Source organism: Vicugna pacos, chromosome 3 (genome assembly GCF_048564905.1).
Source record: "Vicugna pacos chromosome 3, VicPac4, whole genome shotgun sequence".
Taxonomy (NCBI): domain Eukaryota; kingdom Metazoa; phylum Chordata; class Mammalia; order Artiodactyla; family Camelidae; genus Vicugna; species Vicugna pacos.
Genome location: NC_132989.1, coordinates 49,837,826 through 49,864,077, shown reverse-complemented (window position 1 = coordinate 49,864,077; position 26,252 = coordinate 49,837,826). Strand labels below are relative to the sequence as shown.

The 26,252-nt window shown below is 33.5% G+C and overlaps 1 long non-coding RNA gene across 2 annotated transcripts in view; it reads left to right on the top strand.

Annotated features, from left to right (window-relative positions):
• Nucleotides 1-26,252, top strand: part of LOC140695606 (uncharacterized) — a 202,621-nt gene that overhangs the window by 79,265 nt on the left and 97,104 nt on the right. The gene's annotated exons all lie outside the window — the stretch shown is intronic.

The window sequence follows — 26,252 nt, the reverse complement described above, 5'->3', positions numbered from 1 at the left end:
CCACCAAAATGAATGACCTTTAAAATGTCCTCTTGAATATCCTGTTTGAATGGGCCAGCAAGTTTTACCTGCTTCTTAACTCTACCACGCAGTCAGGATAATACAATAAGATCAGTATAAAGGAGAATATGTATGTTCTTATTGCCTATAAAATGCAAATAATCAAATAAAATATTTGTTTATTAGATTAGTGACCTTGAAAAGAGGGATACCAGGACATAATGTAAAATTTGTTATCTTAAATAGCTCTTGAAGATGTATTAACAGCTTGGATTATATCACAATTATCCATTAATAAATTCCTATCTAAAGGATTACAGACAAAAGTAGTCAATGATATGGTTGTTTTGGGTTTTTTTTAACATTTATTTTATATAGAATGAAAATAATAATGATAGCTATCACTTATTGTAAATTTACCACATGCCAGATATTGTGCTAAGTTCTTTATGGGTATTTGCATTTAACACATCCTTTTTAAGACATGTAAGTCACTATTACTATTTTATAATAAATGCAGGTTAATCTTAGATCACAAAATGAATCTGTTAAAGTCACACAATCATTAAGTGGAAGAAATGTATGCAAACTTAATTCCAGTGTCTGTGGATTCTTAGGATTAACATTGCTTGCTTCTCCTAATGAATATCTTTCCTCACCTCTCCCAGTTTTACTGGCATGAAGACTGAGAACCAACTAAGTTCTGCAGTCACATCATGAATCAGACAACTTACATCTAAATGTCTTTATGATTAGAGTCAAATCCTTCTGATTTTTGAAAGAATATATCATTCTTTTGGCCCTGAGACACTTGTATCAATTGCCATAAAAACATTTTTGACAGTAAAATCAATTACACTCTGAAAAAGTTTCAAATGGTAGTGACAGAAATACTATGAATCCAACATTTACAAAAACAGAAAAAGAATACTCTTTATATATAATATACTGTGAATTTATCTTTGCCCTGGAAGGTTACAATACTCTTGTAGAAATTAAGAATTAAGTGAGCCTAAAAAAAAGATTTAGAGAAAAGTCAATTAGACATCTATTTTAGTTTGTACCAGCTAAGGTGCTATGAACAATGCAAGTAACATCTTAATAAGTAATTACAATGAAACTTTGTAGGCTAAAGGTGTTTTCTATAAATAATGTGTTGAGATCAATTAGCATCCCTAATTAAATATATAGAGCAATTCTAAATGACATAAGTTGAAATGTGCAAAAGCAGGGGAATATAAATTTTCTAGGAGGGATTTAATGCATTTACTTTGGAACCATACCAAAGCTTTTACCTCCTGTGAGCAAAATCTAAAATCGTGTTAGAATCAAATTAGATATATTGTCTTTGAATGGGTTTTTCTTTATAGAAAAGGCTTTAGAAGAATGAACTTCTATAAATATATAAATTGTTAAAGTTTGTACTGAGTGGCTTGTGCCAAAATTTACATTAGGGACAATTATAAAATAAGAATGAGTATTGGAATAGAATGAAGGTGAGAATATTTGTGTAAGAACAGCCAAGTCTTTAACGGGATACATGAATTAAGAGAAAAATTACCAAGGGTCTAGATCTACCTGCATAAGAAAACTCAAGATTTTCATTTCTCCCCTTTATGTGTTCCAGAAGTCAGAGAAAGAGTTCAGATCTAAGATATACAGATGACAGACCATAAAGCAAACACAGCCATAAAATCATAATATACAGTATCTATTCTCAGATCTAAGGCAGTACACAATTCACCATACAAAGCCCTTTGGGGTAATGAGGAGGAGGAGTACAGAAGGAGGAGCAAGAGGTGAAGGAATAGAAGTGGGCAAGGGAGAAGTCTGGGAAATGAGAGCTAGAGGAGGGAAGGAAGGAAGGTGGGGAAGAAAAAAGGGGGGAGAGGGAAAAGGAACAGGAAATAAAATTGTTTTCTTTTGAAAGAGTAATTCAGTTACACTCTTAATTATAATTATCTCTCCAATATTTTTTGAAAAGTCATATTTACTTCAGAATGGTCACAACTGCCATCTACTGCTTCATTTTTCCCCCTCTTTAATCACTTTCTACTGCCCATGGCAATATCTAGTGCCCAAAGCTATCCTGGCATTATTTCAGGTCATTTTTCTCTTTCTCTTTTCTAAGCTTTACAGGATTTTCCTTTTCCCCTCCCTCTGGTTGCTCAGGTTTTTTCTTTCATTTCTGTTTTTATAGCCCTGAGTTTTACTCATATACTCCAATATGACAAGTCAAAATGTAAAATTCTTCTTTATAAAAACTAATTGTAAATAAAATAGCAAAGGAAACCTTACTGAAAATATTGTAACATATAAAATGTAATAGGCCAAAAGTCAATACCTCTAATATATTAAGAGATTTTCACACAAGTAAAAAAAAAACTCTTGAAGAAAAAAAGTCCGATGATGTTAAAAATTTAACCTTTATAATAATGAAAGAAAAACTAAATCATAATAACATTGTATTATTTTCATCTTTCCAGTTGTCATCTGAAAGAAGTTTGACATTTGATTGAAAAATTTCTCTTTTAGTAATCAACTTCAAAGAAATTAATAGAAATAAAGTACCTTTATTACAATACTACTTTTAATAGGGAAAAATAAAAGCTTTAAGAATATCCCAAGATAGGAATGTGGTTAATTATATTAATGGGTAAATATAGATACATATTAATGAATGACAGCAGTGGTTTCATTAGGTAATAAAGTTGTAGGTGGTTTTTATTTTTTAATGTATTTATGTTTTTAAAAATGTATATAGAAGTATGAGTCTGTTACACTTCTACTTAGTTTACTTACCAACTTAAACATAATTTTCTCTATATCTTATTATTTATTCTTCAGGATTTTTCTATGTAGTTTCTCTGCTCATGACTTGTGCACTTTTCACCCACTAATGTGTATAAACAATTCTACCAACTTTAGCTACCTTTGCCGTTCATCTTCATGCATTCATGTGCACAATTGTATTTTAGTTGCATAAGGTCAAAATTGACCTCAAAACAGATTAATCAGTGACAAAATATATGGACTCACATAATTGCTAAGTTTAAATATGGGCATTGTGACCCTTAAAGTAGAATTAGATTAATATCATTGAGAATTATGCCTATTGACACAACTGTGTCAGAAACAATAAAATAGTCAGAAATAAATTTAAGCAAGTTGAAAGAGCTGTACACTAAAAACTACAAGACTGATGAGAGAAGTAGAAGATGACACAAACAAATGGAAAGTTACCCATGTTCATGGATTGAAAGAAAATATTGTTGAAATATTCATATTACACCAAGCCACCTTATACATTCAGTGCAATCTGTATCAAAATTCCAATGGCATTTTTCACAGAAATAGAAAAAAAAATCCTAAAAATTGCTTGGAACCAGAGAAGACCCCAAATAGCCAAAACAATACTGAGAAAGAACAAAGCAAGAGACATCACACTTCTGATTACAAACTGTAGTACAAGCTGTATAATGATACTGGCATAAAAATAGGTTAATATACTTATGGAATGGAATAGAAAGCCCAGAAATAAATTCTTGCATATACAGTCAACTAGTATTTGACAAGACAACCAAGAAAACTCAAAGGGAAAAGGACATTCCCCTCAGTAGGTGGTGGTAAGAAAACTGGATAACCACAAGCAGAAGAATCTGGACCTCCATCTTCCACCACGTGCAAAAGTTAACTTGTAATGGATTAAAGACTTAAACATAAGACCTGAAACTGTAAAACTCCTGAAGGAAAATATAGGGAAAAGCTCCTTGACATTGGTCTTAGCAATGATTCTTTTGGATATGACACCAAAAACAAAAACAACAAAAGGAAAAATTAGTAGGACTACATCAAACTAGAAAGCTTCTGCCCAGCAAAAGAAACAATCAACAAAATTAAAAGTCAACCTATGGAATGGTAGACGATATTTACTAATTATACATTTCATAAGAGGTTAATGTATAAAATATATTTAAAATCATATAACTCAATACTAAAAAACAAGCAAACAATCCAATTAAAAACTGGGCAAAGGAATTAAGTAGATATTTTTCCAAAGAAGATATTCATATGGCCAAGAGGTGCATGAAAAGTTGTGCAACATCACTAATCATTAGAGAAATGTGAATCAAAACCACAATGAGACATCAAATGGCACCTGTTAGGATGGCTCTTATAAGGGAAAAAAGAGGTAACAGATGTTGGGGAGGATATGGAGAAAGGGGAACCATTCTGCATTATCCATGGAAATGTGAATTAATACAGCCACTATGGAAAACGGTAGAAACTTGCTCAAAAAAATTAAAAATAAAACTACCACATGATCCTACAACCCCACTTACTGATGTATCTCTAAAGGAAATGAAAAGGTTCTCAAAGAGATATCTGCACTTCATGTTCATTGAAGCAGCATTCACAATAGCCAAGATGTAAGATATAGAAACAACTTAAGTGTCTGTCAGCAGGCGAATGGATAAAGATTATTTGGTGTATATGCATAATGGAATGCTGTTCAGCCATGAGAAAGAAAGAAATCCTTCCATTTGTGGAAACATGAATGGACTTTGAGGGCATTATGCTAAGTCACATAAGTCAGCCAAAGAAAGGCAAATACTGTGTGATTTGGCTTATATGTGGGATCTGAAGAAGCTAAACTAATAGAAACAATAGAATGATGCTTCTTGGGAGTGAGGGGGATGGTGGTGTTGGTGGAGGAAATGGGGATGTGTTGGTCAGAGTACAAACTTGTAGTTATAAGATGGATAAGTTTGGGGGATCTTATTACAGTGTGGTGATTATGGTTAATAACACTGTATTGTATACTTGAAAGTTACTTAGAGAGTAGATCTTAAATATTCTCACCATAAAAAAGAATTGGTAATTATGTGATGTGAGGGAGGTGTTAACTAACGCTAAAGTGGTAATCATTTTGCAATATATGTATATTAAATCAAAATGTTGTATACCTTAAACATATAGATATATGTCAGTTATATCTCAATAAACCTAGGAAAAAATGTCTACATTTTCAATTCTAGATAAAGAATTCTGATTGATTCTGTTAGGTCACACAAATTGAGTACTCTGATTGACCAGAATGGGTCAAGTAACTTCCCTCTGGCAGAAAAGGACTTAATTAACAATTCTGCCAGAGGGAGGAGTAGGTCCCAAGTATAACATGACTGTTAGCAAAAGTTAAGGCAAAAATACAGATACCATATTCTGGTGTATGAATGTTCTAAATCTTATCTCAAATTTATTTGTCTAACTCCTTTTTTTTTTTGGCCCTCCTCTGTCCAACTTATATTATGCTTTTTGTGGATGGTTTATATTTTATGTAATCATGTTCACTGATAGACTCTGTGTGCATTTTTATGTATTTATATTTTGGGAAATCACATCTTTTTTTTTTATTGAGGTATAGTCAGTTTACAGTGTTGTATCAGTTTCTGGTGTGTAGCACAATTCTTCAGTCATACCTGGATATACATATATTAATTTCCTATTCTTTTTCACCATAAGTTACTGCATGATGCTGAATGTATTTTGCTGTGCTATACAGTATTAACTTGTTTATCTATTTTATATATACCAGTCAGTATCTGCAAATCTCAAACTGCCAGTTTTTCCCTTCCTGCCCCCCTCCCTCCTGGCAACCACGAGTCTGTATTCTATGTCTGTGAATCTTTTCTGTTTTATATTAAGTTCATTTGTCTTTTTTTTTTTTTTAGATTCCACATATGAGTGATATCATATGGTATTTTTCTTTTTCTTTCTGGCTTAGTTCACTTAGAATGACATTGTCCAGGGCCATCCATGTTGCTGCAAATGGCATTATTTTATTGTATTTTTATGGCTGAGTAGTATTCTATTGTATAAATGTACCACAACTTCTTTATCCAGTCATCTGTCAGTGGACACTCTGGTTGTTTCCATGTCTTGGCTAGGGAAATCGCATCTTACTTAGGTCTTTGCATATTGATGAGGCACATACATTTCAGTAGAATCACTGACTATGTCTGATATTAACATTTGTTAGAAATTCTGCTTTTTTGTGGGGGAACTGCTTTTATTAAAATCACAATGATCCTAGAGGTAGTAAGGGCAAATATGTATCATAAATGAATGATACATAAATAAAATAAATAAATTTTTTTATGCAGTTAACTTGGTGCCACTGACAGTGCTCCTTTGAAATTGAACACTAAGCATCAGATCCTTCAGCTTCTTTCTTTCTACATTTAGAGAGTACTAGATTGGCATTAGGTATTATTGAACGTATTATAGACTGAACATTAAAATACTTACCTAAAAGGGCATTTGAATTGTCTCTGGTTAACTTTCTCATTTTCTACCAGTGCTCACTTCACACTCTTTAGGACATTCAGGGTATAACTTACATCACATACTTAATGAAACATGCATATACAATGAGATATTGCTTTAAGTGATACTTGTTTTACTATAAAATGTACCTAGGAAGATGACCTCTTCGGCTGTTAAAGGTAAAAACCCTGTAACTGAGGAGGGGTATTGTGGCTGGAAACAGCTTTCATATTTACAGTTTTTGTTTAGTTAGGAATGTCACAGTAATTTATAGAACTTTTGGCACATCTATGTTATTAGTCTTACAAATAGCCACTCATCAAAATGAAAAATATTTCTCTGGAGGGGCAATAAAGATGCTGATTTATTTTTAATACCAAATATAGAGTCAGCTGTCAATTACCTATATTAATGACAGAGGTGTAACATTAAAAATTCTCGGCATTATTTTGACAAATAATTTAAGTTTGTTCTTTACTATTTATTCTACTGCAAAAAAGCAAAATCAAATGGCCTGAATTGCATTTTTTTTTGCATTCCTTTGAATTTCACTATGCTAATTAAGGGGAAAATGGGCAAAAGTCATTCAGCAGAAGGGAGGGAAACTCAATGGCTTGTATAATTTACAAGCTGTGTAATCAGTTCTTTAATAATCAAGCATTCACTTTCTCTGAAAGTAGATAAAAAGGAGAATAGTATTTGTATTAAATAATGAAGCTAAAAAGTACATTTTATATTATATTTATTTTATAACTTTTTTCAGTTTTACCAGTTACCTTTAAAATTATTTGCATTAAACTTATATAAAATTTTAGTAATAAATTTTCAAGGCAGGTCACATATAAGGGGAGGAACTTTGGTGTGGGAGATCCTGAACTGTGGTCCCAGTGAACAGCTATGTGATATTTTACTTTGGATACTTTAAGTAAACTTAACCTATTAAACACACGTTCGATAAGTCACTCTGATTTACTAAAATTAGGCACACATGCAATTAAATTATCTCTCAAGGACTGTGTAAGTTGTTTTAGAGAAAAACACTTGTACATAAATAAACCTAATATATTACTGTAAAACAATATATTAAGAAGCAATAAAAATTACTTATTTGCTCATAACTTTGTAGACTTTGTAGAGGGAAGGCTGTCAGTTCTTCAAGGAAGAAGCAGTATTTGAAACACCCCTCATGGGAAGGATTCTAAAAGTTAGACATCATGAAGAGGGACAGTAAAAGCTGAATAATGACAATAGAGTAATGGAGGGAGACATTGGAAAGCATCTCAAGGATTAGCGTACATTTCAAGTTAAAGATAAGAAATATGAAGTGATGAAATTAAAGTTGGGAGAAAAACAAAAACAATTGGAGCCAACTCATGCAGACCGTTCAGAATCATGGACTTTAACCAGTGACTTCATAACATGGGAAAAAGTGCTGCCTTTGAAGTTGGAACTTGATTTCATCTTGGATTTGTTGCTCACTAGCTGTGCGAATAGCCTAGCTACTTTTGTCTTCATTTACTCCTCAGTAGGACTACAGTAGTACTTCTTGGGTTAGCGTGAAGCCTGGAAACTGCCTGTAAGGCATCAGCAACATTGTTATGTACCCAGTAGTTATTGTTTGCTCTGCAGAATATAGAGAGTCATGATCTAGATTGCTGTAGAAACATATGGGGGTATCACTCCAAAAATGCTTTACATAAGGTGACATTGGAAGTGATGAGACCAGACTGAATGATACAATAGTTCAGGAATTAGGTAAATGTGGTAATGTGAATGATGGCAGCTGATAGGGGAATAGCTTTGTAAACCATAGGGAAAAAAGCTTCAGTTTTCCACTGCTCCTCCAGAACAAGGATATTGGAAGGGTGAAAATCTTTTTTTTAATGAAAAATAATTTTTTAAATATAAATTATATTTATTTAGGCATTGAAATTTGTTTAAATAACTGTTGTGAGATTAAAAACAATCAAAATTTGAAGAAACAAAAACTTAAATTAACTACTTTCTATTTTAAGAAACTACAACTTGCCTAAGCACTAAAATACTCCAAATTAATAAAAGAAGACCATTCATAATAGTACATATCAAAACTGGGATTGACCAACGACCTTGCTGATCAGGTCTTTGCAAACTTCAACAATAGACCTACATTTAAAATAGTAGTCTTTATGTTGATGATAACAGAAATAAGAACGAAGATAATCGAATAGTAACAGTAATAAACATAATGACCAATGTTTATTGATTATTCACTGTATAGTAAGAATATTAATCACCCCGCTTTATAGGAGAAGTTAAGTAACTTTACATGGTCATACTACTAAAAAGTGGCAGTATGTTTTACTCTGTTTTTTCTTAATCCCCCTAGTTCCTGTCACTTACAGTGGAACACAGGTTTTACACACTATTTGCAGGTCTTGAGTCAGAATGAACCTATTGGGGTGGAGAATAGTAAAAGGATAATTCATCTGACTTTTATGCCTGTCTCTATGCCAGAGACCGGGTATTGTTCAAGACCATTAAACTGGTACACCCTTTTGCTTCTATTACCTTAGAGCCCAGGAACTTTATCATATCTTTTATGATATTCTCAGTCTACCATTAGTAATTCTTTTTTCTGTGTCTCTGAGTGAATATAATATGCAGTAATTAAACTGCATGGGAGATAGAATAACTGGAACAAGAAACAATAGGAGAAAAATAGAAAATATTAGTTTTATCGTTTCTATATAAAAATCAACTGTAAGAAAAAAAAGTAAGCCATTCAAGTCTCCAAAATCATACAGATAAGCAAATAAAATGAAACCAGAAAATAGTAGCAAAGTTTAAAAAAATAAAAGAGTATTTTTGTTTAGAAACACAAATACAAATAGCATCTGATTTTCTATCTCAATTATTAAACCTTGGAGATAATTAAGCAACTTTTATATGTGTATAAGAAATTTTTAAAAAGCCTAATAAGGGATGAATTTAATACAAAAAAAAGAAATTAGAAAGTAGAATGATCACATACTTTTCCAAAACCAGAGTGTTGAAAAGTTATTAATGAGTTCTCAGATTATTGAAAATAGTTTAAGAATAGGAAAACTATTATGGTTTTGGAAGAATAAATGGACAGAATCATGGCCAGTAGCACAATAAGTCCTAGTAATTGATAAAAACATAAATTCAAACTTAACAGAAATCTAAAAAATGAACACAAATTTATTTTTGAAACTATAAAAATAGATATTTTGGATGAAAACAAGTGTCAGTTTCATCTTTTTATGAGAGAAGCATGTTCAATTTTAAGATTTAGATGAAGTGAACAAATTCCTCTAAAAACTATAACTACCAAAACTTACACAAGAAGAGAGATACAATATGAGCAATCTATAATATCAAAGACTTAAATATTTAAATAAGGAAAATTTGAGACTAAGATGGCTTCAGAAGTATATTCTGCAAAACGTTTAAGAGGGAAATGAAGAAAATACTACAAAAATTCTTCCACAGAATAAAAAATGTGGGAAAAATTCCAACTTATTTTATGAAATCAGTATAAAACTTTGACAACAGCTTGACGAGGTTGTTACAGTTCAGATAACACAAGCATATTTCACTAGGAAACACAGATGTAAAATCCTAAGCAAAATATTAACTCATCAAGTGTAATAATTTATAAAAAGTATACATTTATAATGTCACAATTTGTGTTTTCTCATGAATGCAATATTAATTGAACATTTGAAGATCAGTTAAGGTGTTTTATAGTAATAGCAGAAAAAGGAAGCTCTGATTAAATTACATTACTAGTTCAGAAAAAGCACTTGATAAAATCAGTATCTATTCTTTATAGACATTTACTGAACTAGAAGTAGAAAGTGATCTGATAAAAAAACCTTAATTGAACAACATACTGTTAAACATTGTAATTGTTTATAGAATTTTGAAAGCTATCTCTTTTATTCTAAATAAGAAGGTTAATTCCTATTGCCACTACTTCTATTAAACATTTTACTAGAGGATATAGGTGATATAATAAGGCATAAAAATAATAGTACAACAATTAAAAAGAATTGAATACAACTCTCCTTATTCGCAGTAAATACTGAAAAGTCAAGAGAATCTATAAGTTATTAAAATATGTCAATTCAGCTCAGAGTCATTATACAAAAACCGGTTTTATATCTATCATCAGACATACTAGTTGGGAAATACAATTTTTCAATATGTTATAATTTTCAATAAAGTACTTAGAAATATGTCTAATGAAATATGTGCAAAAACTCTGTACAGAAGATCTTGTAAATGAAAGGATCTTATATATCCATAGGTTACATGGTCAGTTTTCTTTGAACTGGTCTACAAATTAAACTTAATCCAATCAAAACCTCACCAATGTGTGGCTGTGTGAAAACTGGCAAATGCAAAGGATCAAGAATGTAGAATTACTCTTTAGGAGAAATATTAAATTTAGTGGAATATACTACCATATAGCATGATGTACTATAAAGCTGCAATAATTAAGACAGAGCTGTGTTGGCACAGGACAGACAAATATAAGAATGGAATACAACTGAGAGTTCAGAATATAACTTATGTGTGATTTATGACATGGTGGCATTGCAGAGCAATGGGTGAAACTTAGTCGACTCAATTTAAATGCATTATGATAACTGGATACCCATCTAGCAAATAATAAAATGAAACAGTGCCTTCCTTACGCAATTCCCAAACAAATGCCATACAGATTACAGTTTTAAAGTGTAGTCTAAAAAGTGAAAACAGTGTTTCTAGAAAACAATATGAAAGAACGTCTTCTTGATCTTTGGGTAAGCAGTTTTGTTAAATATGACATTAAAACACGATAAAGGGAAAATGTAGTAAATTATGCCACATTAAATATAAGAACTCTGTTTATCAAAAGACATTATTAAAAGAATGAATAGCTAACCAATGATTGATTATTTGCAATACATGTCACCAAGAGAGTTTATACCAAGAATATATAAAGAATTCCTACTACAAGAAAACATAGATAACCCAAGAGAATTATTGCCTTGCAGTTTGAACAGGACTATCACAAACAAAGATACCCAAATGGCTAATAAGCATATGAGAAATTTCTCAACTTCTTCATCAGAATGAAAATTAACAATATGAGGAAATGGCACTTGTCCTGGTAAATAAAATTCAGAAAACAAAATATGACAGTAATATAAACATGCATTGCTGGTGGGAGTATAAATTGTTAGAGCCCCTTTGGCATAGGAGTTGGCATTATCTACTAAAACTGATATGCACACCCTGTGACCCAGCAATTCCATACCAGGATATCAAGGTATGCACACATCCAAGGCAGTTTTAGGCAATGTATCAAAATACATGTGTAAGAAAGTTTATGACACAAAACTGTAAAATATTATGACACAAAATCTCCATCAACAATAGAATGGATATATAAATTATGGTGAATTCATTTGCTGGACTACTATATAACACCAAAATTTAACAACTGTATCTTCTACAATGATATGAATTAATAAAAGTAACATAAGGTTGAACCACAGGAGCCAGACACAAAGTGGTACATGACGTGCTGGTCTCATTTATGTAAGGTGTGAAACAGACAAAACTACCCTATGGTCTTAGAAGTCAGGAGAGTGATTACTTTTACAGAGAAGGAGGGAAGTAGGGAGGATGCAGAAGAGATCTTCTGAGGTCCTGATAAATGTTGTTGATTGACTTAATTGGTATCTACACACTACACAGACTTCTCTGCTTTGTGGTCATAAATGGGTTATATTCTTATTTTGGTCCACTTTTCTGAGTAAACAATACACTTTAAGAAGTGTTAATAAAATAGCAGGCAAAATTATGATTTATAACATTTCTAATTTTCTTCTTACAAAATTATTAATCTGGTAATAGCAAATATAAAATGAGTGATGCCCTCTGGCCTGTTGTCTTTTTGGATGTGAATAGGTAAAAGAAATGAAGCTGCTCAGAGAGGACCCAGGTCCACAAAATTATGAATAAAAGTCTGCATGTTTAAGGCACAGAAGTTATAGCTAGGTGAATTAATAGCAGGGAGAGAAATCAGGGTTAAAGAAAAGTTTTTCTGATATTTAAGAATATGCACATGGAAAATATCTTACTTTTTTTTTTTTTCCAAAAAATGTGCTTTCTGGAAGAAAATACCCCCAGTGTATATTTTCTATCTTCTTACTTCCTCTTCCTTAGAACTATTTTTTAAAATAAATCTTGACTCTTGTGACATCCAGATACTTCTGATAAACTTGATTTCATTCTGTAAGATAAATTACCCTTCTATTTGGAGAAAGCATCCTGTACTCTGAGTTAATACCTAGTAGAATTTAGCTGGTGGGTGAATGTTTAAATGCTGCTAGAGTAATCTGGTGCCCTAAACTCTTTAGGATCTTGTCTCCAATTGTCACCTTTTAACTTAATTTTCTGGCTGTTTTGAGTTTGGAAGAAGAAATAATAGGGAAAAAAACAAACTCTTTGAAGGAGTAGAGATAACTGTTAAAAGATTGTTGCCAGGCTTGATTATGGAGAAGTTTAAGTGGTACCTACTTGCTTCTTCCTACTTGGAAACACTCCTACACTGATGAATAATGTAGCCAAACTTCCAACAAAATGAAATATATTCCATTAAGTTAAAGGTTTTTCTCTAGGAGTCTCTGTCATTTTGATACATTTCTTTCAAGGGTAAGTTATCAATCCATACTATGTCGAGGCCATTTTTGCAGGGATTTCTTCATTAGATTGTTGTGTTCGTTTCCTGTGGCAGTTGTAATAAATTACCCCCATCTGGTGGTGTAAAACAGCAGAAATTTATTCTTTCACAGTTCTGGAGATCAGAAGTCTGAAATCAAGGTGTTGGCAGGGCTGCGTCCTTTGGAGGCTCTATAGAAGAATCCATTCCTTGCCTCTTCTAGTCTGATGGCTGCTGATGTTCCCATCCTTGGGCTGAATCACTCTAAATTCTTCCTTCATTTGTGTGTAGTGTTGAATCTCCGTGTTTCTCTCTTGCAAGGACACTTACTATGGTCTTTAAGGCCCATCCATGTAAACTAGGATAATCTCCCCATGTTGAGATCTTTTATTTAATCACATCTGCAAAGATACTTTTCTTTATAAAATAAGATTTACAGGTTCTAGGGATTGGGACCTGATACCTTTAAAAGGCCATTATTCGGCTTCTCAGTCTATTTAAGAAATTCCCAGGCTATGTAAGGAAGCAAAACATAAGCAGCTATGTTTCAATAGGAAAAGTAAGAAAGTGGTTCAAAGAGCAGAGTATCTCTTTAGGCGTGGTGATTGACACTGAATTAGGACAATGAACATTAAGATCATTGAAAGGGGGAAAAGAAAGATCCTGAAGTAGAATATATAATAATTACATAGCAATATTTTAGCATTTAATGGAGGCCTGGCACTGTCTTTGAAACCAGAAGATACGAGCTCATTTGCAGAAGGAATTAGGGAGAAGGAAATCACTCTGTTCTGGTCATAGTTCTTCTGCACTTTCCCTGATTCCAGTGAAATCGTACAAATGCAGAGTTGGTATAGGTAATTGACATGTATCTTAGAACTAGCTACTATTATAATGTCCTATAATTATAAAATGAATACTTGAGTAATTTTAAATTTGGCTCTGGACCAGTAATACATTATGTGTATGGTAGGAAGCATTTCCATGCAGTTCTCTGATTCTAGTTTACTGTTTAACTTGTGTACTCGTGGCACTTATATTTGCATCTGTGCTTTAGTATAACATTTTAAGCATGGCATATCTAGTTCAATAGAGCCAGCTGCATTCGTCTTATAACAGAAGTATTTAATGCACATACCATTGATATGGAAAATGTGAATATATAATATATGTAACTCAGAAACGTCGCACTCATGAAACTTGCAGGATGGTTTCTTGCCAATCTGGTGGCCATTCTGGTTGGCCTTTCTACTTATTGTAAAGTGAAAATTTATGAGAAGACTACTGAAAAATGACTGTACTACTGGGGCTCTCAGTTTTGGATATTTTGAAACCCAGTAATTTTTGTTGTCATTTCTTTGATGAACAGTTTGCCTTATTTCCTCTTAATGATTGTGATATAACAGTCATCAACTCAGCCTTCCAGTTTTCTCGCCTGCTGTGCGATGAAAAAAAGATGAGCCAGGCTTCAGAGAGTTACAGAGTCTGAGACAGGGATGATGATTTTCCACTACAGTCCTCTTTTGGTTAGTAAGATATATAACATCAGGAAAAATGGGATTTCCTCAGAACTTAAACCTATCTTAGAGTGACAGCCAAGACCTGTGTAATTTACTAGAGTCAACTTTCTAAGCATAATGATATCAGTTCTATAAATTTATGAGACAATTTATGATATTTCTTTTTAAGCAGCTGAACAATAAAATATGAAGAGATGAAATTCATACTTTTTAATATATTTGTTCATGACCTTTTGTCAGAAGTGTTATACTAACCTCCCAACTGGTCTCTGTGTCTACAATTTTCTGCTTATCATGCATACCCATCAGTGTGTTGTCAGAGTAGTGTTTCTAAGTCTATATGTATATATCTCAAATGTAGGATTAAATATTCAACAAATTATTAAGTACATAAAGAAAATAAAAATGCAGTCCTTGAGGGTGCCCACTACATTGACTTATGTACATAGAATATACATATAAATAGTCATAATACAAGATTGAAAATGAAAAGCATGAAGAGGAAAGTAAATATAAATCCTATGAGTTTTGAAGAGGGAAAGATTATTTTCTAATATGAGGGAAAACATGAGTCTGTGGAGGAAGCACTTTTAAGCTGAGACATGACATCAGGGTGTTATTTGCACACAGAGAGTTAGGAACTACAGAGAACAGCTAAGAAATCTGAACTTAATTCTTTAGATAATATTTAATCATTGGCACATTTTAAGTGGAGGCATTCCGCATGTTTTTCTTAATAAGATAAAATTTATGAAAAAATGACAGTGGGCCCTAGAGGGATGGTATGAAGGAAGGACAATGAATTAAGGAGCTTATTACAGTGATGAGTAGCTACTTTAAGAAATCACTCATTAAAATGGAGAGGAATTAGAATTTTTAAAAGAACAGTTAACAAAATTGGCAAACAAATATATATGGAATGATGAAAATGAAAGCTGAAGACACAGCAGTTTTGTGTATTGGTGGATTTGATGGCTGGTGATGACATTCTCCAACAAAGAAAATTAAAGGAGAAAAGACCTGTGGCAGAGGAAATAGCAGAGCAAGATCTGAAAATTCTAATTTGGTAGCCTCTCAAATGGATATTCTTTAAATTTTTTCCCCACTTTTTAATTAGAGAAGATCTTGAGTGTTGCCTTCAGACAGAGTGAAGAGGGAGATTCCTTCTGGTACTGCCTCAACTTCCATATCCTAGTGAATAAAATGGATTTTGTAGTTAGCTGGGCACATCCACCTCAGGCGGCGCATAGCAACCATCATTTACTACTGAAAATGCATTTTTAATAGCAGTCTTGCGTCAATCCCCAAATGTTTCATACAGTTATCACTTCCAATCATATAGAATTCTGGAAACACAGTTATCCATCTTGTTATGTTTACAGTGATATTTAACTTCCCCTATAGACTGGAGATTGGCTTCCTGTCAACTGCTGAGCAGGCTTGACATTTAAAATAGACATGGTTAAGATATGATACATTCTGTTTGGTTTATTTGAGTTTTAAAGGCTTAGTAGTGGGGACAGTACAGGCCTAGAATTCAAAAGATACAGGAAGTACTTTAAAAGTCTTCATAATGTTAAACATTAAAACCGTTTTCATTGATGTGTTGTTGGTAAGATAAGAGAAGATAAAGTATAGAGAATAATGATGAGGTTAAAACCACTTGGGAGTGCTAAGATTTCAGGGTTGGGAAAAGGAAGACCAGTTGGGGACTTAAACTGAAAAACAGGTGAGAGGTAGAAAGTAAATTTTTGGTGGTAGTGTATGCAGAAGTAGATATACAACATTGTACACCTGAAACTTACATAGTCTTGCAAACCGATGTTACCTCAATAAAAATAAATAGGCAAGAGAAAGGCTGGGTTCTCACATTTCAAGGTTAAAAAAATAAACTGAAAAACACTGGCCTGAACTGTAGAAGAGATTAGTAAGATTGTGTGAAGGAAGACAGGAAAAGGAAAACATTTCAAGACTAGAGTGGTAAACATTATGGGAAGATGAAGAAAGATTTTTAAAGACCCGGAGGAGGTTACCAAATCTGACAATTAGGAGACCTTGGAGAGTTAGAAAGTTTGCAGTCAAATGCTCTACCACTGAGCTATACATCTTAGAGTTAGAAAGTTTGAAAGTGCATAAAATAAATAATATAAATTGTTTAATAGGGACAGGATTTAGAGAATGTTTTTTCAGTAGTAAGATTCGACCTTGTTTATAGGATTAGGAGAAGGGGTAGGGAGGTAGAGACCAAGAACACAGGGAAAAATAATTCTTGATGTGGAAATTTGGGGACTTCTACATCAAGAAAATAGGAGGTTGATAGTAAAGGAATTTGTTATGCATATCTAGGTTCTTTTAGTTAGAGAACAGTTGGTGCCAACAATTAGAGGTAGATAAGTGCTGGCTGTTTCTCTACAATCTTACTTTACAGTTTTTAAGACTAAGACCACATTCTGCCACACATATAAGTATTAATTAGCAAGCATACACAAAAAAGTCATCCAAACTGTTTAGTAACTTTGGTGAATTTTTAGCTTTCTTTTTTTTTTTAAGATGTTGAATTACAATTTGTGTGAAAGTTACATTGACGAAATATATAAAAATATTCTAAAATCAGCGTTATTTTACATTCAGATCAGACAACTAAAGTGCCCACCTGTGTGGCTGGATGCAGGAATATTAGGGATTAATTCTAAAGTGTTTCTATGATCTCAATAATTTACTTTAAAATAATTCAACATAGAAAAATGTGATATCTATGTATATGCTATTTAATTTCCATTTCATCTCCAGATATAATTTTCCTAACCCGTATTCCATGAGTGATCAGCTACTGTTATGTTTTATGAGAGAGAATTTCCAGAGCCTCTGTTATCTATGTCAACATTTTGTGCATTTTAAATTAAAAGAATGAATGTCAGAAATCGGTTTTCATTATTGGAAATAGTGGCCTGTTAACAATCATGAATGTGGAACTGTTACCTAACATGGTAAAGTGGAATTAGTGGTATTCAAGATATGTGCATTGGACAGTCCCCCACTTCATAGGACCAGGTTGTAAAGCATCCCGTAGCATCCAGTGCCTGAAGCTTGATTCCTAAATGTGCCTTTGCCAATATTGGGTCAGAGAATTTCTGTCTCCCTGATGCCTTCTATAAAATGTAATAGAATTCTGCCTCTGCGATGTTGTCATATCTGACTCTAGAGAAAATTTCATGAAAAGAGTTGATCAGAGAACATAAAAAGATAGAGACTAGAAAGCAGTATACCTGACAATATAAATTGTTTGTGCCTGCTTGCTGAGGAGTGATTGATTGTTTAATAAGTGTTTGTATGTGTGACAGAATTTGCTTTGAGGCATGCTTTCATTACAATGTAGTTGGGAAATTGTGGTGAAATAGCTAAATCTTTGGCTTCCTCAAAATTCTCCAGTGTTTGCATGAGACATGACCTGATTAGCACAGGTAAATTTGCTATAGAGATCATTCCTATTTTGAAAAAATGGAAAGTGTCTCAAATATTTCAGCCAATCCACTGTGTCGACCACCACTAGTTGCTCTACTGACAGCCCATTTCTTTAAGCCACTGTTACTCAGCAAAGCCTTTTGTATTGATGGGATCTAAAGGTAACTGCCTTTCTGATAAGAAGGATAACTAAAAATATTTGTTGTGTGGATTCTTGGCTAATGCAAGTGACTGCACTTAGGATTTAATTTAAATGTAAGTCATACACACACACACACACACACACACACACACACACATATCGTGCTGCCTATACGGAAATATTTTAAAGTGAATTACAGATACCTTAACAGTACTCTTTGCCTTTTAAGTAAAATGCCCATAAGCAGTATACCCTTACATATGAACGCATGAAAATCTAGTTAGACCTAAATGCATTCCTAGATTCTTTCCTTTCATGGAACCGATTTAGGTTTGACAACGTCAATAGGCACTGTCTAGTAACAGTGGTTCTCAAAGAAGGTTGTCCGCTATCTCAGGAGGCATTTAAAAATATGAGAGGGGGCTTTTGAGTTATTATGATGAATGTCATAGTGATTGCAGAATGCTACTGGAAGCCTAAATTCCACAATGTCTGAGGAACAAAGTCTAAAGAATACAAGGAAGAATCACTCCACCCAAAATGCCAATTGCATTCCTCTTGGAGAAAACCTTCAGGCCAAGCAGTATCATTTCTCCCATACTTCTATTATTTTATGGATTTTAATACATTATGACTATTTCTTGTGTTTCTGTTTCTACTCATCTGGATAATTTGTTGGTGGACTGTCATCTTAATCTTCATTTGTTGAGAACTTTTGTAGTATTTGGCACACAATAGGTTTCTAATAAATATTTGCAGTTGAATAAACAGCATACATATGGTCCAGAATTTTCAGCTTTCTGTCCTAGAGAAGGAAATGCTGATGTTTGCTTCTTAAATTCATCTTAATCATTGACAAGCAATTGACATAAGCAATCCATACCTTCAGAGAGTTAAAGAATAAATAAGGTTAAATTTAGTTGTTCTGCATCTGGCAAGAATTTTCTAATTGGTGTAATTCTTAGAGAAACACAAATGAAGGAGAGGACTTCTCAGATAAGTTAGAGTTAAATGTCTCTAAAGATATGCAGAGGTTTTTAAAAATTATTATTTCTTCCTCTAATACCAATGTAAGACAAGTTTCTGCACAAATAGGAAAGCTAAATCTCCACCTGTGTTTCTAGAACAATATATTTTTGAGTTTATTTTTGCCTGATGTTCCAAAATATAGGCATCTGATGCTAATTTTTGGTCTGAATTATATTTGAATATATACATAAGTGTTGGGAAATACACAGTTCTCTTGTTAAGCATCCTCATACCTTATAAATATATTGTATAGTTTTATTAAAATATTAAAATTTAATTTTGTATTATATATACAAATCTTTATTCTTTGAAATATTCCATAAAATATCCAAGTTTATGTAAACCCATTAATTAAAATCTCACAGCTCTTTACCAATCTCCAAAACTGTGGAGTATAACTCATATGAATACCTTGCAAACATACTGCAGAAGACAAAGCCAATTACTACTAGACTGAATTTCATTTTATTGCTTTCCTGGGTCATTTGGGATTTCTCTTTTTAGTACACAATGTTTAGGTAAAAATTGGTTTTCTTTTTTTTGTTTCATAGTGAGTGTGTTTTTATGTGTGTGTATGTTTTTCTTTCCAAAAGATACTTTTGATTTTCATCTGCAGTGTCTAAATCAGGAAAATAAAATAAAATAGAGCTTGTAACTAGAACTTTTTACATGCTGATAATAATTGGACCTTTGAGCTTTCTAGATTTTATCTAACCTGTAGCACCTCAGCAAATTCAGTGTTAAAGGACAGGCTTTAGGCAATCCATCCAGTAGATCATTAATCTATGATTATGGCTTATCTAGGGGATGTGGGATAAAAATAGGTGGGAAGGTATATTTTCAGGAATGGCATCTAGCCTGGGAGAAGATTTAAAGGTCCTCATGGCAGTGATGAGTTGAAGGAGGTGAATACATCATTTGAGTAGTGCCTGTGTAGGGCAAACATATTCTCATGTTGGATTCAACATTCTGGCATGTGCTTGAAGGTAGGGTGCTTGCAACTTTCTGTTGTATTTCACTGCCACTGTTGCAGAGAATAGCTTCAACCTAACTTACATTCTGAATTCTTTCCTGAATATAATGGTGCTTACCAGAAGCTGGGCTAGATCACTGAATTTCAAATCCTCCCTCTGCATTTTTAAGTTCAAGTTCACATTCACAGTATTAGAGAGCATACGGTGTGAAGTGTTTCTTCTGCAAGTAACATTAGGGCAATAAATTGCAGATAGAGTCCTGTTTTATGAAGTTATGCTCTCAAGAGAGAAGGAGGAAAAAAAAATGTCTAGCCATGTTTACCCTAAAAATAGGTCAAATAAATGAATGACCTTCCTGGTAATGTAGAAAATAAGCAAAGATGTGTGGACCATTTTTGGAGGGAGTGCTTTTTCAGACAGGCCATGCAAAGTTGTCTTATTTCTTGATGTCATTGCAGAATCATACACCAATCTGCCATCATCACAGAGAAATTCTGCGGTAGAAAATCTCTTTTGAAGTTTCTTGAGCAATATCTACTAGTTCACTGATTTTATTCTTAATTAGGGCTGCTTAATAAAATACCAGTGCAGTTATATTCCTGGCAGAATCTTGAATTCTAATATGCAACATCCAGTCAGATAATATGTTTAACAACAGTCACAGTTTGACCCATGTTTAGATAATCCAAGTTAGTACTGGGGGAAAAAAGTCTGTAAAAGAGAGATAAGCCAAAGTCCCTGAACAGGATTAACAATGTTATTCTTAGTTTTATTTTTTTATTTTTCAAGGACATAGTTTGGTTATTTTTTCTCTCATTTATAAAGGCTGTACAAACTCTTAATCTATTAGGGTAGACTTAATTTAAATACATACTGTTATTTGGTTGGTAAGAATGGAATAGAGTACTTCTAAGTGATATTGGCAGGGCATGTTGGATATGGTCTTCATGAGTTGAACACCTGTCTGCAAAGAATTGTTGAAGTGAGGAAGCCCACTCCTGGCTTGTCAGTCCTGGAATAGCTGTCACATGCCCTGGACATTGAGCCAGTGCAGTTACTTGGATTAAACTAGAACTGGCATGGAAACCTTGCTGGAAGGCTAGGTGTGTCATTCCCAATTGCTGGCTTCACTCCTTGTTTTACTTTTGATAGGTGATATTCTCATAATAGAATTTGTTGGTGGACTTGTTTGTTTTCAGTAAGCACAATTCATTCTTGTTTTCGTGATCTACTCTTCGATATTGTCTAATTCATTTTCAGAAAAAGAAAACGCAAACTCATCATTTATGAAAACTTCTAATGGTCCTTGTTTTTCAGTTACCCGTATCTTACCATTCCTTTTGAAGTACCTAGAACAGTACAGCCATCCCATTAGTAAGGGTTCCTTCTTATCTGTTGCTGTGCTGCTCCTTTAACTCCTCATTTAATTTTTAATAATTTATTTTTAAATATATTTTAATTAGATGTCAGTATCTAAACTGTCTGCAGGGACTTGCTGATGCAGTGTTTGAATTGAGTATATTTTAAGGCAAAATAAAATACTGGGGCCTATGTTTACCCAGTCAATATTTAAATCCTCACATATTTCCAACTTTTAAGTTTGCGAAACAAAAAACTTTTGTGGGACACATCCCACTAGTTGGGTGGTACTTTTTAACATTTTATTTACATAGTCCCCAAAATAAATTCAAAGCCTAATTTATTAGATGTTTTTCTTCTGTATGTGTATGTATATGTATGTGTGTTGCATTATCGTGTAGATGTAATTTTTTCATCTTAAAGCAGCAGCTAGTTTTTTTTTACCTTTTTTGATGAATATATGTTTATAAAATTAAACTGACATATAAAGAAGTGTAAATTTAAAAAAACATACAAATTTTAATTTTTCCTTGAATTATTTCTCCTCAAGGATGAGCCTTTATCATTCTCTTTATTTAGTCAAACTTTCAAAGATTTTAAATCCTGTTTTGTTACTCTCTTCATCTACTCAAAGCCCATTAATTGGAGACTGTCCCCAAGCTCTTATTGCAGTGTTTCCTGATGTGAAAAAGATCTTTGGATTTGTTTATATATTTATCCTTTCTTCAGTCCTTCCGGGGTTTTCTGGTGCTGTTACATGCTCCTGACGCTTTCCCTGATACAGTCTAGTGACCAAGACTCCTGAGTGCTGTCAGCATCTCTGAACTGACCATGTCCCAGGTCCAGTAGAATTCCTAACCCAATAATTAGTTCTTTAAATTCTTAATTAACAATGTTTGACGTTGACATTTCAGGATACCCCCTAAAACTCCTACACGGGCCAGTGATCTCTCTGCGGCGGGTGTCTAGTGAGAAGTCAGGAAGGAGCCCTTTTCTCCTCCACTCTTGCTGTTCTCTACCTCAAGCCCTGAAGACACTTGTTGAATTTTAGATGTCTCACATTTCATACCAGTTGGAACATGTTGCACAGTCATTCAAGTGTCATTCGTTCTATCTTCCCTTTCTCCTCCTTTTCCCAGATTCAAATCTTGGGATGAGACCACCAGCAGGCACTGATATGTCCACTGGTAGGTGCGAAGGCTAGCATAGATTATCCAGTGGGCATCTGTAGCTTTTCTTACCCTTTCTGTCAGCTTTCATTCATCCAGCTTGGTTGGGGTGAGCAACTCTTCCTCCTATCAAAGGTTTTACTTGATATGTGAAATTCGGAAGAACTCCTAAGGTGCTGGACACCGAAATGAACTGCAAGTCGGAAATCTGATGGTAGCCAGCAGGAAGCAGTGTGGGTTCCTCCCACACACACCCTCCGTCACCATCAAGCCAAGTCTGCTGCACCTGGACCAAGTTTACATTATTTAACATAAATAAAGTTGGGCCAGTGTATGCTATAGAAATCCATCATGTCACTGTAGTTGGTTCTGGCTTTTGCCTAAAAGCTAAATCATATTTATTTTCCACTTACTGGTGAAATATGAATTAGCTCAGTCTCTTTGTCTTTGTGTGTGTGTGTGTGTGTGTGTGTGTGAAAAATATATTGTTTTTAAATTGTCTTTATATAGTAAAATACATATTCTACTCTTTGATTATGTAGCCAAATTACATGAAAAACGTCTCAGAGAAACTTTTGTTATGTCAAGATGTATCTCTACATAACCAATAAAGATATACAAATCTTCAATGAAATATAAAAGGTAAAATGGTAAATTGCTTTTTTTTGCATCTTAAAATCTCCAAAGAAAATTGAAGTATTCATAAATCCTTATGAGTAGTGTGCTTCACACACACACACAGACACATACCCCACAAAGAATTTATGATACTATTAAAAAAAGTCTTTGAACATTTGTGTATTTGAAGTACTGCTTAAATGGAGTAACATCTGAGATTTTTATCCTTGGATAATTCTTTTATCAATTGTTTGATATAGTGTAACAATTATTCATGACATGATGCAGTTGAAATGGATTCACTAGACAAATAATAGCCTGCACTTCTGCTTCTTCATTATAATCCATGACTTTCGTATTTATCCTTCAGATGAAAATTCATTTAGTGATAGAGGAGAGACACACATGCTTTACTGAGTGGAATGTAGTATAGAGCGGCATTTGAGGAGCAGCAACTAGCCTCACCCCAAACTTACTCTGTGATCAGCCCCTGTTATCAACAAAAACACAGTAATGGAGAGAAATTCTTTTTGTCTTATCAATAAAGTAGAGATTGGAGACATGACAGTGCTGGTTTTCTATGTGCCTACTATCTTTCTTTCCTTCTTTGTATAGGCATTGTTAGGTATCTTCTGTATTCCAGCTTCATAGAAAGCATTATCAGTTACTTATCAAATGCTGAATTGGCACATTCTCATCAGATACAGTTGGGTTATTTTTGTCGTGTCAAACATCTGCCTGTCAACTTGGAATACTTAGCAGAGCACAGATTGTTCATACTTGTCTGGTGCAAATCAGTTTCACATATGCAAATATTAGAGAGATTAAAATAAAATAAAATAAATTTAAAAAATAGTAGAAGAGAATGTAACTATAGTATGTAGTAAATGCATTAAATGTTAGGACTGATAATGCATTAAGAAAGAACAATATCCCAAATGTAGGCATAACAACCTTTTCGTCTGTAACCAGTTTCTGAAGCCTTAATTTAATTTTACCTATTCTGCTCATAATCTTGGCTGGATTACAAATTACTCTAAATAATTGGAAATCATGTGATATAGATCGCATAGAATTTATCTGGGTATTACGTGTCATAAAATACCTTGTTCTCATCTTCATTTTCAGTTTAAAGTCAGTTAGAAACTAGACTTTTTTTTTTTTACTGTTTAGTTAGTTATTTTTTCCTTTGTTGAGAGAGCATGAGAGTTCTTTGGTACTGCATGACTAGCAAAATAAAGTTCAGACATATTTATACCTTGGAAGTTGGTTTCTTCCCAATGAAACAGGAAATTCTGAACTGGTTTTGGTATACTATTATTGCAGTTTCATTTTCCAATTCTAATCATATATTGCCTATCACCAACGCTATTAGCTTGCAAATAAGTCTACTGTCTTCAGTCGTAAAATTAAAGGAATATTGGATAGAAGTTGTGCAAAACAGAAAAGAATGAAGATGTGAAATAAATCTGATGACAGTATGCTTTGGTGCAACATGGGAAAACATAATGCTTAATTTATTGTAAAATTTTCCCCTGATCAGAGCTTTTACTTTGTTTGATGTTATGATATTCACTGTAAGCTTTTCCGTAATATGAACTTGTGTGGATGTAGTGTATCTCTTCCGTGTCCCCCAGATCCCACCCCCAGGATGTTTACTGTATGAACTACATCAGTGGGCTGTTTTGCCTTCCTGGTTTTCTTGTTGGTTTTGACTAATCAGGAGCCTGCAGGAGATGGAGAACAGGGAATAGAGGGACAAGACTGGATTGGGGTAACTTTTTCTGTTTCTCTCCCTGGTAGTTGATACTTGTTTTTTTTTGTTGTTGTTGGGTTTTTTTGTTTGTTTTTGGTTTTGTTTTGCTTTGTTTTGTTTTTGCTGTTTCCTTCTCCTAACAGATAGCTATAGCTGTGTCAGGCAGTTGACACCATGAAGCTACCTTATTTGCCCAAGTATTGTGAAGACTGTCTCTTCTTTTTTATCCTCTGGAGTACCACATTATTCTTGGCTGGTCTCCTTTATCCCTTTCTATGAATAAATAGTTCTCTCTTTAAACTCCTCAACACACCCAGTTTTGATGCATCATATGTTTGTTGCCTGGAACCTGATTTATACCGTGAGTGAGGACAATGGACATGTGCTTTTAAACAAAGTTGTTTATAGCCTTGGAGTATTAGTAGAGCACTTACAATCATTCTATAAGCTATTTTAATACTTAATCTAAGAAATGAATTATGAAAGTATTGCTTTTGTTCTTTTGAGAATATTAAAAATATCAGTTAATTATAAGGAGGATAAAGAAAGCAGTAATGAATTATTACTCTGTAGTTCAAATATTGATTGATATTTATTACTTAACTGTTAAAGATCAGCAGATAAGTCACTTATTTGGTTGGCTTAAGAATTTTACAATGGAGAATAGGTATTAAAAACTGGACTATGGGAGTTTGGAGAAGTCCTGGACATTAATTCTGAAATCAATTACAAAATTACAAAATTGCAAAAATAAGATACTGGACTTTTTAAATTATTTTTTTCTGTTTTCTTTCTTTTTTAAGATTGCAGGGAAGTTGGTATTACAAATGTAGTGGCATGAAAAAAAAAATGTTTTTCCCCCCTGCCACTGGCTGAAGGTCAAGGGTTGGTGAAGTGGCTCTTCCGGGTTTAACATGTAGCTTCCATTTAAGCTCCGGGGTGGCTGCTTCTGTTGTTACAATTTTTCAGGCATCAGGAAGAGGAAGGCAAATATGGAGGGAAAGGCAGTTGCTTTTTAGGAAAGCTGACATGTTATTTCTACTTACATCTTGGGGCCTAGTGCTAAGGTCACAGCTAGCTGAAAGGGTAGTTTCATTTCTAAAAGGAATATGTGGAGAATAAATACTGGGATGTGTGTCAGATAGACCTCTTCCACAGGATAGAATATCTGTGAT